We start from the raw sequence: 13,645 nt of genomic DNA on the forward strand, positions 1-13,645 counted from the left end.
ATTTTCTCAAAGGCCGGCAACGCATCTGTAGTTCCTTTAGTGTTGCGGATGTCCATGGGCGTCGTTGACAATCTCGGTGATCTAGCCACTCGTTTGCCCCCTTTTATTATAAAAATAAATTAGGTCATTATTGTAATCAAAAACATATACAGTAAGATTACTATCAAATAAACTAAACTTATCTGAATTACCTGGCTGATTATAATAATTGTTCTATTACAAATCTTGTGTTAAATTCATAATAATTGTGAAATTTCGACGGTTCTGTTGCAACACATAATCACTGTCGTCCCAATAAATTACCATTATCTCCATCTGTAATAGGCAATAAGGTGTCAGAAAGCGCGCGCCGATTGTCATATAATAAGGTTTTAGATAAATTATCGTATCGCTTTATCCATAATCATAAAACTATCAAAGACAGGAATTCTAAGAATTTAACCGGCGTCCGGTATTATGCGATACAGATTATCTTTCGAAACTCAACCATAAACTAGTCTATGAATATGACATCTTAGTTTACTGAATTACTCCTTATTAGAGCGTAATTGACAAAACTATCGCACAACTGTTTACTCTTGTTTTGATACCAATGACATGGAGGTGCGCACACTACTCGATTTTTAGTCGTGCAACTAAATTGAATTGGCTGCAAAATCGACAATCGCACAACTGTTGTGCGATGATTTTGTCAATGGTGTGCGCTCGCTCTTAAAGTATTTGATACAATCAAACCATAATTTTAATCTCAACCCTAAATTGAAGAAAAAAAGATCACATGCTCTTAAGAAATTAATTAACAACGTCCACTGCCAATAGCCCACTCGACTGAAGTACCAGGACCTCATAATATATATGGAAGCTACATCATTCTGATGAGAGACATAGAAACTAGGACACTAATATAGGAAGGTGAAGACATATATATTGTATGTCTTCACCTCCTATTTCATCTTCATTCTTCATTCTTCATCTTCATCATATTCATCATATTCATCATCTTCATTCTTCATCTCCTATTTATACACTTCTAATAGACTAGAGGTACCAGGATCACATACTGTACAGACATTGTAAAAGGAATTAATGTGGTTTATTACCTTTATTAACCGGCCTGTCTTAGGTACCGTGGTTAGTTACGCATCTTACGTTTTATGTAGGGCTGCTAACTTGGAGTAAACTCACGAATACTAATGGCAACTACCAAAGAGACGAAGAAAAACCTTAACATTGAATGACCTATTTTCCAATGGCATTAAAGAATTAGTGAAGAACCCAGCGATGTTAAGCCCCTAAAGTAAATGCATGCCCCGAAGGTGGCAGCCCTAGTTTTATGCCTTACTAATTACCACTGAACAAGAATTATACTGTTTTACGATAGGATTGTTAGTTATTAAGTTGATTTTTAATATTAATTCAAGTATAATAAAATACAAATATTAATCTTTGTAATAAAAAATTGAAAAGCCCTTAAGGTTTTTTTAATAGCTTTTTAATCTGCTGTCCCCAACTGTTTATGGCATGTTACATAATGTTGTTTTGGATGTTTAAAATAATTGACTATAATAGATTCGACCAAATTGACATAAATTATTTTTTTATTAATATTACTAATATTCTGCAATAGTTTAGATGGTTGATATGACGTAAGTTACAAAATCGGAATAAATCCAGCACAGAGATTAATGTCTGCATGCGCAGGTTTTATTTTAATTCCGCGCGAATGAAGTAGCTGGCGATAGCTAGTGTAGTAGCATAAAACGGTAACTGGTTGTTCCTAAGCCTATCTATTTATAAAATAAAAAAAATAGGAAACGGAACTAACGACAGATGTGCGTGATTCTTTACTTTAAAAAACCAATATGCAAATGTAAGACATTTGCATAATATAAAAGTGTTCGTTTTCAATAGAGCAAAAAGTTAACCCTTTATTTTTTACCGTGTTAAAGTCCGTTGTATATGTCACCGGGAAATTATACACTCTGCCAGTTTGTAATTTGCCCAGGCAGACTTCGGCTCTACAAGTCGCATATCGAACGAACTCATTTACATTATAAGGTATTACATTTTTATAATTTGTAATATTAAGATTTGATTTTGTGAAAGTTTTAAAATCGAGTAATAATATGTTAGTTATTAAACTACATTTGATATGCAATTCGTCAACTCTTTTCGATTAGCCTAGGAAATTACATACTAGCGAAGTTCACTATTTGCCGGTAACGCATATGAATAATTAGAATATGGTCGCGTAGTGTTTGTCATTTTTTGTCGCACAGATGTAAAGTTCAGGAAGCGGGAAAAAACTCGATCGAGATCGAAAGTGGAGGGCTCGGCCGTTTCGGTTTTTTTTTCACCACAGAGTATTAATAATTTCCGAGTTGCCAGATGGAAAAAGTGTTTTTTTTTTGTAAAGGTGTTGTAGTACACGTGAATTTAATTTTAACGTAGTTTTTTTCTTTACTTTTGTATAAATTATCATAAAAGGATGAGGCAAAAAATAATAGGTAGGTCCTAGTTTTAATCTTTGAAAAAAAAAAGCATGTTTGTATTTAATAAATGAAATAAATAGTAAAAAAAAGTTAAAAATTAAATTGTTATACAGGTATGTATCAATTAAGTGTAATTAAATTAATGAACAATTATTAGTTAGACAGAAATAATTAAGACATAATCTAAAATCATTCATTTCAAGAGAATATTAACATATTGTTTATATTTAAATAATAAAGTATTTATTTTATTAAAAAAAGGTATGCACAATATAAATTATTTACAGCTAATATAAATTAGCTACTGTTTTATTTAAATATTAGTTTTCGCACGCGACTCCAAATAAAAAAGTAAGTAGCCTATGTGTTCTTCCAGACTATCCTCTACATCTATGTCAAATATCATCGAGATCCGTTCAGCCGTTAAGGCTACAAACTGTAACAAACATCCATCTAGACTTTCGCTTTAATAATATTAATAGTAAGATTTTGTGATGCATAATAATACTTTAGAAGTATACTTTAAGATTATGAATGCAAAAGTTTACAAGGATGGATGGATGTTTGTTAGAATTTGTAGCCTAAACAGATGAACGGATTTCGATGAAATTTGGCATACCTAGAGGATAGTCTGGAAGAACACATAGGCTACTCACTTTTGTTTTTATTAATTCGCGGGCGAAGCTAGTAACTTCATATATCTTTACGAATTCCCTTCCAACATTCCATACAAGGGTTCAAAGATTGCGTAACAATGAAAGGGTTACTTTATTATTATCAAGGATGACTCGACCAAACACAATACGCCTTGGGAACTGAAGTGCGTGTTATATTTAAATGTAACAATACAAGTTGTAATTTAATAAATAATATAACAATACTATTGTTAAAATGATTTGCATGCGGTTATTCTTTGATAATACTTTGAATTGTGATTTCTTTTCAAGATGCTGTGAACTCAATTTTAGCAGGTGCAAAGTATTAGTAATAATTTGTGTAAACTAAACGTAACATTTATTAAAAAAAATACAAAACTCTTTTATTCAATTCAAAATATTTAATTAATAATTCACTTCTTCTGTTTCTGTCGTCAAATTTTCCCAGCAGCTTTTGTGGCAATATCTGTAACAAAACGAAAATATATGTAAAACAAGTGAAAACCCACTATTTTAATGCTAACTGGGAGATAAATGAACACTTATTCATTCTAAGTTAGAAATATATTTGTTAAGTTATTGCTTGCTTTATTCACGGGATATTAAGAAATAGCAAAAAAATGTAGCCTATGTTATTTAGTGGTAACGTAGCTTTTTAATGGTGAAAGAATTTTTCAAATCGGCCTTTTAGTTTTTGAGTTGTGTCAAAATATACAAAAATACAAATCTTTCCCCTTAATATTAGTATAGAAGAACAAATTATTTACACAACAAAGACTTTATAATACAAAGTCTCGGTTCAAAATCACTAGATATTAAGCCTGAACAGAACTAATCTGTATATATATGCAAATATAATATTCAAATATTATTTTGACGAATCTATGTCACACTAATAAATGCGAACACAAACAACACATAAATAAAACACAAAATTTCTCACAATTCCATGATTTATGCTTACTTTTTATTTTGAAAATTAAGCTTAAAACTTACACTTCTAATTTTTTTTTCATTTCTTTAGACATTTTCGATATAAACTAACTTAATACGTGAAATGTGAGATAATGGCGCGTGGCTATACGACGCCATCTTGTGATTGCGCAGAACTGGTGCGCAGTGTACCGAAAACTAACAACCCCTTTCGGACACTATTGTTGCCACGCGTGCTCACCCACGCGATACCTTCAATCTTTCCCATCCACTAGAATTTAAACTCTATTCTTGTGATCTAAGGTTGGATTTTGCTTAAACACGAATATCGTACAGGATTTACTTTAAACCAGAAATGGGCCTATGTGCGATAAAATAAGCAATAAAAATGCTTTTTTAATGTTTATCAAAATAAAGTCACTTTTTTCACTGAATGTACTTATCAAAGTTTAAGTTGTTTGAATATGATATCTATAACATTGGTATAAAGTCGAAAATGAAGTGATAATAAAAATTCAATTGCGCAAGTGTGGTATTTATTATGCGATGAGAAAACCTTGTTATTTTGTATGTGTGTGTGTCTTTGATAAAGAAAATGGTAACATCATATCTTGATTCCGAATTTTTAGCTACGAATTTGACAAGCGAAGAAATAAGCAGATATTTTATACGAATTATAGGTTAAGTTACTAGGCTAAGTTTCCACGGACGAAATATTGTTACTAATATTGCCTCTCTTATTTGCACTATTAATTTTGAAACAGCTGTATTTAATTACATTTGTTATGGCAGTGAAAGCCGACGGATATATTTTTCTTGTATGCCGTTACAATAATGTTTCACGTTTTCTTATTGGCTTGGTTGACATGTAACAAATTAAATATTTACTTGATAATTGATATACGAAGATTTAGATACGTTTTGAAATTATTTGTACTATGGTTTTTTATAAAGCCCACTAAAGGAATGCTCACTAGATACTTTGGAACTGCCTGGAATGCTGTACCGATTGGCTTTTCGCCCGAATTTAGTATAATACCAACCTTTACCAGACGATGAGCGAGACATATGAGAATTGGAGCTTCTACTATCTCTTTGCACCGCATAGCCTGAATTATCTTCAGAAGGTTGCGTGTTCAGATCACGTCGGGGTCACCACTAAAGACTCGTATAGTAATAATTCTTTATTTACATATATTCGTCCTCGATCTAGTTTACTATCATAATGACATTTCTTTTCTTCCTCCTCTCTGACATGCGCCGTCGGTGTTTCTGCATGCCAGATACATCGCCACATCCGCTTAGTTTTATCTGAACAGTTAGATCTTTCAGATAAATTTAACGTGTGTACGCAAAACTGAGAAATGAACAGCATCCAGTTTTGATTATCTAAATATCCGACTGTTCAGATAAAACTGATGATTTAAAAATGTTTTGTCTGACTGTCTGTCTGTCCGCAAGCTTATGTTCCGGGTAATCTCCGAAACGGCTAGGCCGATTTCGACCGAACTTTACTGAAGGGTAACTGACATAGACGGGCATATTATACGAGTACACTACTTTTAGTCTTAATATTGCGTGGACGAAGTTGCGGGCAACAGCTAGCTAGAAATAATAGCACTTGGCATTACATCTGTAAGTAAATCTATATTTCATAACTTTCAATCATATACTATAAACAAATCGGTCTGTACGCATGAGTCGGGGCAAACCCTATCGCCAGTAAGTCGGGCCATAAATAAAAACAAATGGGCTATGCTGGAGTGTTGCTTTACGAAAGTCGTAATTGATGGAGAGACGTCAGGAACAAAACTGTACACATTTATAGTGCCCCTGAAATTCTTCGCTTCGACGCGATTCGCTTCCTTGTACGTTAACTTATAGTGATGGTTTTCACGTCACTATAAGTTATCGATAAACTATTAAAAATATGAAAAAAAAAACATAAACCAATTATATGTCTAAAAAATTAAAATAAATAGCTTTCTCTTACTTTTTAGACTATTTTGTTTATACGTAGTTACTATAAATTACCATGAGCTTACTAATATTATAAATGCGAAAGTTTGGATGGATGGATGTTTGTAAGAGTTTCTCTTTGATGAAATGTGGCATAGATGTCGAGTTTAGCCTGGAACACATAGGCTATATTTTTGTAGTTCCACTCGTATTAAGTCGCGTGCGAAAAAGAGTTATTATTTAGTACTTTTTTCAACGTGTTATAAAACTTACAAGTGTGCAATTAAGAAAAAACGATGCAAAATTTCTAATGGCCAGTTATCATCACGACTTTGTAAGTTATTATTTCACACCACAGTTATAATTATTCAAGTTAATTAACATAGAAAAGGTGTAATGCAAATCATAAAATTCATATCTTTATACCGTTCTTATTGTAGATACACTTTTTATCGTGTTTACTGATCGCTATTTTCTGTTACGGTCTAGGATTTACAGTTGTTTTCTTTATAAATGAAACCTATCAATTTGTATAGAATTAATTTATTAAAGTACTAGTTTCGCCCGCGACTCCGTCCCCGCTGAATTAAAAACAAAACCAAATGCAAGTACCCTATGTGTTCTTCCAGACTATCCAATTTTACATCTATGGCAAATTTCATCGAGATCCATTTAACCGTTTAGGATACAAACTCTAACAAACATTCATCCATCCATCTAAACTTTCGCATTTATAATATTAGTATGATTTATTCGATCTTTTTCAGTAATTATTAAAAACTTAAAATTCTGCTAGATTGTTTTTTGAGAACTGTTATTAAAACATCGATACATTCCGTACATCACTATTTATAAGAATACGAGGTATTTGTTTCAGTCGCTACTCGTTTTTGGTCCCTCTAGTCGGATAGCCGAAAATAAGCGCGATGCTAAATCGACTAACAAATGACTTTCTTTGCCTAGACTCGGTTGGAATTTTATCGGTTGTTGAATTTTTTGGCAAATCTTTAAAGCAGGGCTAATGCTGAAACTGTAATATGACCCTAGCTATTAATTTTATTATTTTAAAACATTATGCTTGATTTATGGATTGTAGATGAATAGAATAAAAATGATTCCGTGACATTATTTGTATGGTAGTACCAATTCATAGTAAATGTAACATTAGGTTCAATTGTTTTTCGATTTTCTTTTGTTATAATTGTTCTCTTTTTTTAATTAATTATAACATTATTACTGCCTTTAAATTGCATTGCTATCTTAACTCTGTTTCAAACAATATCTAGAATCAATAGTAGTAAAAAAAATCTCAATTAGTTCGTATAGCTGCTGAATATTTATGAACTACAAAATTTTCTGCAATTCGCTTTCGTACGTCCAGCCATTTATTCGATAACTAACGTCGTCCATTCGAGTTACCTTCCGCACGAGCCGTCTCAATTTTATTTATTTCCAATTCCTTTTGAGGCAAACTAAATTTTCCGATAGTGAATGGTTTTCAAGATGGCCGCCTCGACCCCACGTGTAGTGTATGTGTGTGTGCTTGTTATCCAGTCACTCTTTCTCGCATATTTCCCATTCGTTTTGACAGGCAACACGGTCCGCCTTCGTAAAGTTGCAAATGCAAATTCCCTTCAACATTGTTGATATGTTGATGTTATCTAGCATGCTAGGTTGTTAATCAACGACTTGGAGAATATTATAGGGTTGTTGCTAACATTTCAATTTGAATTTTTAAACGCTTTTTACCTATAATTAATAATTACCTTAAACTTAGATTTTTTTTATACGTTACCGGAATCTTTGTTTTGGAAACCATAGATTATATATAAAACCTAGACAATGTAGAGGTAAAAATGATAAAATGATTTTTCTTTTTAGCTTACGTTTTCAAGGTTTTTATTAATCCTTTAATGCACATAATTAACTTCAAATTACATGAGAAATAAAACCTTTTTGTGAAAAATCTTTTTCACAATATTCAAATTACACATACTCTCTTCTACTCGTGGAGCGCAGACGTAGTGTTCCCCCATCGACCTCTCAAGGGTTGCTTGTTAGGCGACAATATGCAGCCACGGATATGTGGATACAGAATTATTATTATTTACTGTTCGCTGAAATAGCAGAGGATAATGCGAGTCGATGCTAACTACGAGGCTTTAGTTGACTCTAGTTTGAAATGAGCCACTCAAGAATAACTTCCCTAACGATCTTATATAACTTTTGAATAACTACCTTTATGATATTAGTTACGTGAATATTCAGTTAAACATTTAACTATGTTAAAGTAAAAACGCTGCTAAGACGTTGATAAACAAAATAATTTATTTATAATGAGTACAACCCTTTTAGAATCAAACCAAAGTATTCAAAACTGTAATAATAATGAAGAAAATCTTAACCAATTACACTTCTAACAAAAGTTTACGTAAAAAAACCTCCGAAAAACTTTTATTAAGCAGTAAAAGTAATTCCTAAATAAGGAAATCAAGCATTAAAAGTACTAAACAGCATTAAATCTTTGCAACAATCTGTTTTGTTCCAATCGAAATCTTAAACTTTGTTAAACATTCAAAGAATAACCAAATGTCAATTACTTCTGAAGAAACGAACTCAACGAATAAAGAAATGTTATAGAAGATCTTTTCTTAACTGCAAATTGCATAAAGCCACCCCTTAAAGTCTCAGTTAACCCAGTAACCGACTCGCTAATATAATACCTTCACCAATTTAACCTTGACACAGCCCTAGTTAGTATGCACGGGCTTTCTTTTAAAATCTGATGTATTAATTTGCAAACTTTAATCTCAACTGAAAAACAACCTTATGCAAAACGCACACGACTCAAATTGATATAATTCATCCAACCAACACCACGTTTCGGTCTCTAAAATGAAAATTTGTAAGGTAATTTAACTTAAAATAAAATATTTATTAATTAAGGCTTAATTGTTAACGAGATAAAGTGCAAAATTGAATATAAAAAATATCAAACGTAAGACATTTTAAATATGAAGAGGTTATTTAGCACATGGTTCTCGTGACGACGTTCGCAATTTGAGTATAAATTAGAGCACTTATCTCGTCGCGGTCTTTGCGTTTTTCTCTTTCTGTTTCACGGTATCTATATTATGCGGTTTCATTCGCTCTCTTTGCCAAGGAATAGGCGTAGGGGTGTCTGCTACGTCAGCGTTTTGCTTTATCGATATTTCACGATAGTACTCCAAAACGTTCCCGTAGGGTGGCAGAGTCGAGCTTATAAATTGTGAAATGATAAATGTGTTCAATCTTGAGACTTGTTTTATGCAGATCCAATATAAAAGATGAAATTGAGAAATAGTTCAGAGGGTGTATTTATACTCTAAGAAGAGATTTTTTATCGATAGCCGATTGTTTTGTGTTCGCATCTCGCACTCATATTTAATTTAGCTGCGGAAGCAACAGGTTATTAGCACGGAGCTTTCCCGCCTAACTTTCCGGGCGTTCACTTTTTAAATTCCTTCCCTTCCCTTTCTAATTGAATCGCTTTCTCCCTTACATGAATGAATGAGACTTGTTGCTTGTATAATTTCACGTTTATTTAAGATTGTCGCCCTCTAATCGGGGTAGGCGAAGCTTAAATTCGGTCAAGACCTTTTTAATTTAGGTGTCGCTTTGAAGCTAATTTTCATATCGCCATCATCGTTCAGTCGTAAAAGTTATTTATGCGTGCAAGTGTGCACACGAATGGTCACCTTTAGGCGTTAAAATTAACACGTGGATTATTATTTTCACGCATATTAGACGCACTGATGCCTTCATAATTTCATTACACGTTATTTTATCAATTCGTGGAAATCGATGAATAAAGGACGTATATAAAAGGAAACCTGACATTTATTCAATACAATGACACATTTTATGTCATATTAGCTATTGCACGCGACTTCGTCCGCGCAATATTAAGATAAAAAGTAGCCTAATATACCTAATATGTCTTTATCAGCTACCCTTTAGTGAATGTCCGGTCGTAATCGGCCCTGCCGTTTCGGAGATTACCCGACAAATGCGGCTTACGGTCAGACAGACAAACAGACACTCCAATTGTATTATATGTAACACACTTGGCCGTGGAATTTCTACGAAGTGAGCTGTTTTGTACTAACATAAAAATAAGAGCCTATAGTCGTATGGAACGAAGCCCACGTCGTATCTTACTTGTGAACCTACACGAATCTACATACATAAATATATTTCTGTTCACCACCCAATACATTTTATCTATGTTACCGTTGCCTTACTAGACAAATTTAAAAAGTTAAAAGGACACAATGTTCTGTTATTTTGATACGATTTGTATTTCTATTTCGAAGGGCGTAGAATCGATTTTGGAATGTAGCTATGCAGTCGTTTGTTACTACTGCATTGTGATTCCGTGATCGAGTCTCACGAGGTATTCTCAAGGGGTGAGCGTAGTTCTTGCGCTTGGATATAAAGAAAGGTAGATACTTATGAAATTCGAAGGAAAAACCACCCTTCCCTATGCTTATACGGCGCAGTCGATTTGGTTTTCGCTGAGGAAATTGTAGCGCGGTTTGAGCGGGACATTCGCTCACCGTTCGCCGTCTGGAGACGACGATTTTCTCGAATTTCCTTCGGGAGCGCGTCTCCGAATTCCAAATTTGAATTTGACTTTAGAATTTTTTCTTTCTTTTATCATCTTATTTCGCTGCAGCCAGATACTTCGAATCTTTGTTTTTAGTTTCTTTGCGTTCGATGTGTTTAAAAATAAATATTTCGCGCCGCTGTAACCGAAACTGAAATGAAACTTTGTCGACAGAAAGTGGTAAGTCATTCTTACATAACTTGACTGCATATTTTTAAGTCGTAAACACTTACCTTTATTATTACAGTGAACTGTCTCCAATAAAACTTCCATCACTTTTTACATTTTCAACCTATTTCTTTCATATTTTTAATCTGATTAAAGCTTAAATTCTTATTAGAATAACTCTTATTATAATAAAACAGTCGCTCCTTTAGTATTCAATAGTTAATTTCAAACAATTTATTAAGACAATCGTTAGTTAATTGATTTAAATTAATTCTTCGGAATAGTAAAAAACTTTAAAAACAAACAGCGACGGTGTGAGTGACTTTATTGACATTTTCACAAGCTAACTACTCATATTACTCGATCCAGTTTTGTTACTTGTTATTGAGTTAGTAAACGAGATGAGTAAAAAAATTGAACGAAGAGCGTCAAAATGCCGTTGGACGTTTTTGCTCCGTTCGTCGGACTATAGATAACAAGTTGTGACATTTGTAAAGATCACAAAGGCTTAAATGTCTTACACTTTAACGCTATTAATGTCGACAGAGGCACTAACTACTATTATACTGTCAATCAAACGATAAAAAAGTTTGAGCCGTCGAAATTATTAATAACGCGTCGCTACAATAAATTAACATGGACCCGATAACAGATTTCTTTATCTGTTCTGTTGAAATATGAATGACTTCGGATCATCATTAATTAATTATACTTTCGATGGGACATAATGTTTATATTGTCTGTGCTGGAGGCAGATTAAAAATAAAAAATAAATGACGTTTATGGACGAAAAAACTTGTCAGCTGCATTCATCTGCGGTGAATTTGAATTTGGAATGTCAAACGTTCTTTTTTTAAAAAAATGGGCGATGACAATGTTCGAGGATCAATCTTAATTAGTAATAATGTGTTTGATTTTTATTAATTTTAAATTGGAGTTTGGAATGTTTTTCCTTATTGCGGGTCATACATTTTTATAAAAAAAAGTAGAAATCGATCAAGAAGCCGACATATTGTAGACCACTCGGGTGGATTTAAGATATTGATAAGGCAAATAAAAACTTTGACCGACTAGTTCCGATCGGGGAATGATGTAAAATCGAAGGGTAAATTCCCATTGATGGGGTGAACGACATATAATTTATATACGTACCCATTTTATACGTATAGAGAATAGTTTGAGACCCACCCTCGTACCTCGACCCTCCGACGCACACAAAGGTATATAACGAACACATGGATAACTGTAGGGTTGACGACAAAATCGATAACAACACTCCTTTGACAATTTTACTGTATAAGGTTTTCCCAATCGTAAATTCCCAAATTATACTTTTTACTACCGTAATTTCAGTTTCTCTTGAAATAATTTTCATGCGAAGCCTTAACTCCTAATTTTTAGCCGTTTGAAAGCTAAAGTCAATCTAATGATGTTACAATTATAATTCAAGAAAGCCATAATTGGTAATAACAAAAACTATTAAAACATTTAATTTAAAGTAGTAATTTATAATTATTTTAATCCAATAAATTGTTATTTATAATATAAAGTCCTGGCAATCACATAATCTATTCTCTTTGCCATTTGCTGAATCGGAATTTAAAAAAAAATCTTCATCCGTTTTGCGGCCAGTACGCATCAGTGAATGACGTATCCTCTCGAATGGGCGTAATCTTTTATCTGAGTAATGACTTCATACCTTGTGTGATGTCAATCCCGCGAAACCTCCCGCCCTTTATTTTAAACTTTGACTATAGAGGAATGGACTAAGCTAAATAAATTCTGCTACTTTTCACAAGAGTTAGGTAAAGATGCCAATCATATAAAATGTTTATGCCATTTACTTACAAAATGAACAAACAAGCAAAAACAGTTTAGTATCTATTTTATTCGGAATGCGGGTTTGACAGATCCTGTCATTTAAAATTCATAGTTTTTAACTTCCGACAACAAATAATGCATTTATCCTGCACTTTGTAACTAAAGGAACTTGTTTTTAATTATTTAAAACTCCGCTCTTGCCTCTCACATGCACTGTTAATTTATATCGTTACCAAACTGGGAACCGAACGCGAAGTTATTTTCTTTAACGGCGGATGACTTGGATCGTAAAATTTTATTTTGTTGTTTGCATTAAAAGATGCCTAATAAAGAACTTGCTTAATCGCTACCGCTCGATTATCTGTCAGTCTTCAATTTAAATGATTTATTAATTTTTTTTTCTACTAGTTTGTATATTGACTTTAGAATCCAAAAAACTGTAGTTTTAACCTGACATAAATTCACTGGTTTTGATGTCCAATTAACGATTTGAAACTACTTTACAATCATTACGCATTCTATCTATGTTTTCGCATTTTTAACAAAATAATAACAGTTGTAACTAGTTTGTTAGGCTAATAATTTAGTCGAGTACTGAGTAATAACTAAAAACAACTGAACATCGAAATTTTAGTCAAGTAGATTAGCAAAACGTATAGTCGAGTCCATTTCGTTCTATTTTTCAGAGTAGAGCCACGTGTTACTAAACTGCCAAGCAAAATTTTTATGCTGGGTTTCTGAATTTTAAGTTTATTTTAACATTACCTAGTGATTCATTAGTGTTAGACTGAGCTATATTTAAACGGAGAAAAATTTACGTAGTTCGTAAACGCATTAAGTTATCGAACCACAAGGACTAATGAATGTTAACAGGTAGCTAGGACACCGGCCATTAGTCCAAGTACATATTGACGTTAATTTAGTAAAATGTCACCGGCTTATGTACCTATTGCGCAGTAATACGTGCT

The 13,645-nt window shown here is 32.9% G+C and overlaps 1 long non-coding RNA gene across 1 annotated transcript in view; it reads right to left on the reverse strand.

Moving 5' to 3' along the window:
* The window catches only part of LOC106109747, a 15,684-nt gene continuing 2,039 nt past the window's right edge, over positions 1-13,645 (reverse strand). Inside the window, exons 2-4 of the long non-coding RNA XR_001226029.1 lie at positions 3,566-3,614; positions 192-315; positions 1-100 (exon numbers count right to left, since the gene is read on the reverse strand). This is a non-coding gene — a long non-coding RNA (uncharacterized LOC106109747). The remainder of the gene's footprint in view (positions 101-191; positions 316-3,565; positions 3,615-13,645) is intronic.

The sequence above is a fragment of the Papilio polytes genome, unplaced genomic scaffold, assembly GCF_000836215.1.
Source record: "Papilio polytes unplaced genomic scaffold, Ppol_1.0 DF821067.1, whole genome shotgun sequence".
NCBI lineage: Eukaryota > Metazoa > Arthropoda > Insecta > Lepidoptera > Papilionidae > Papilio > Papilio polytes.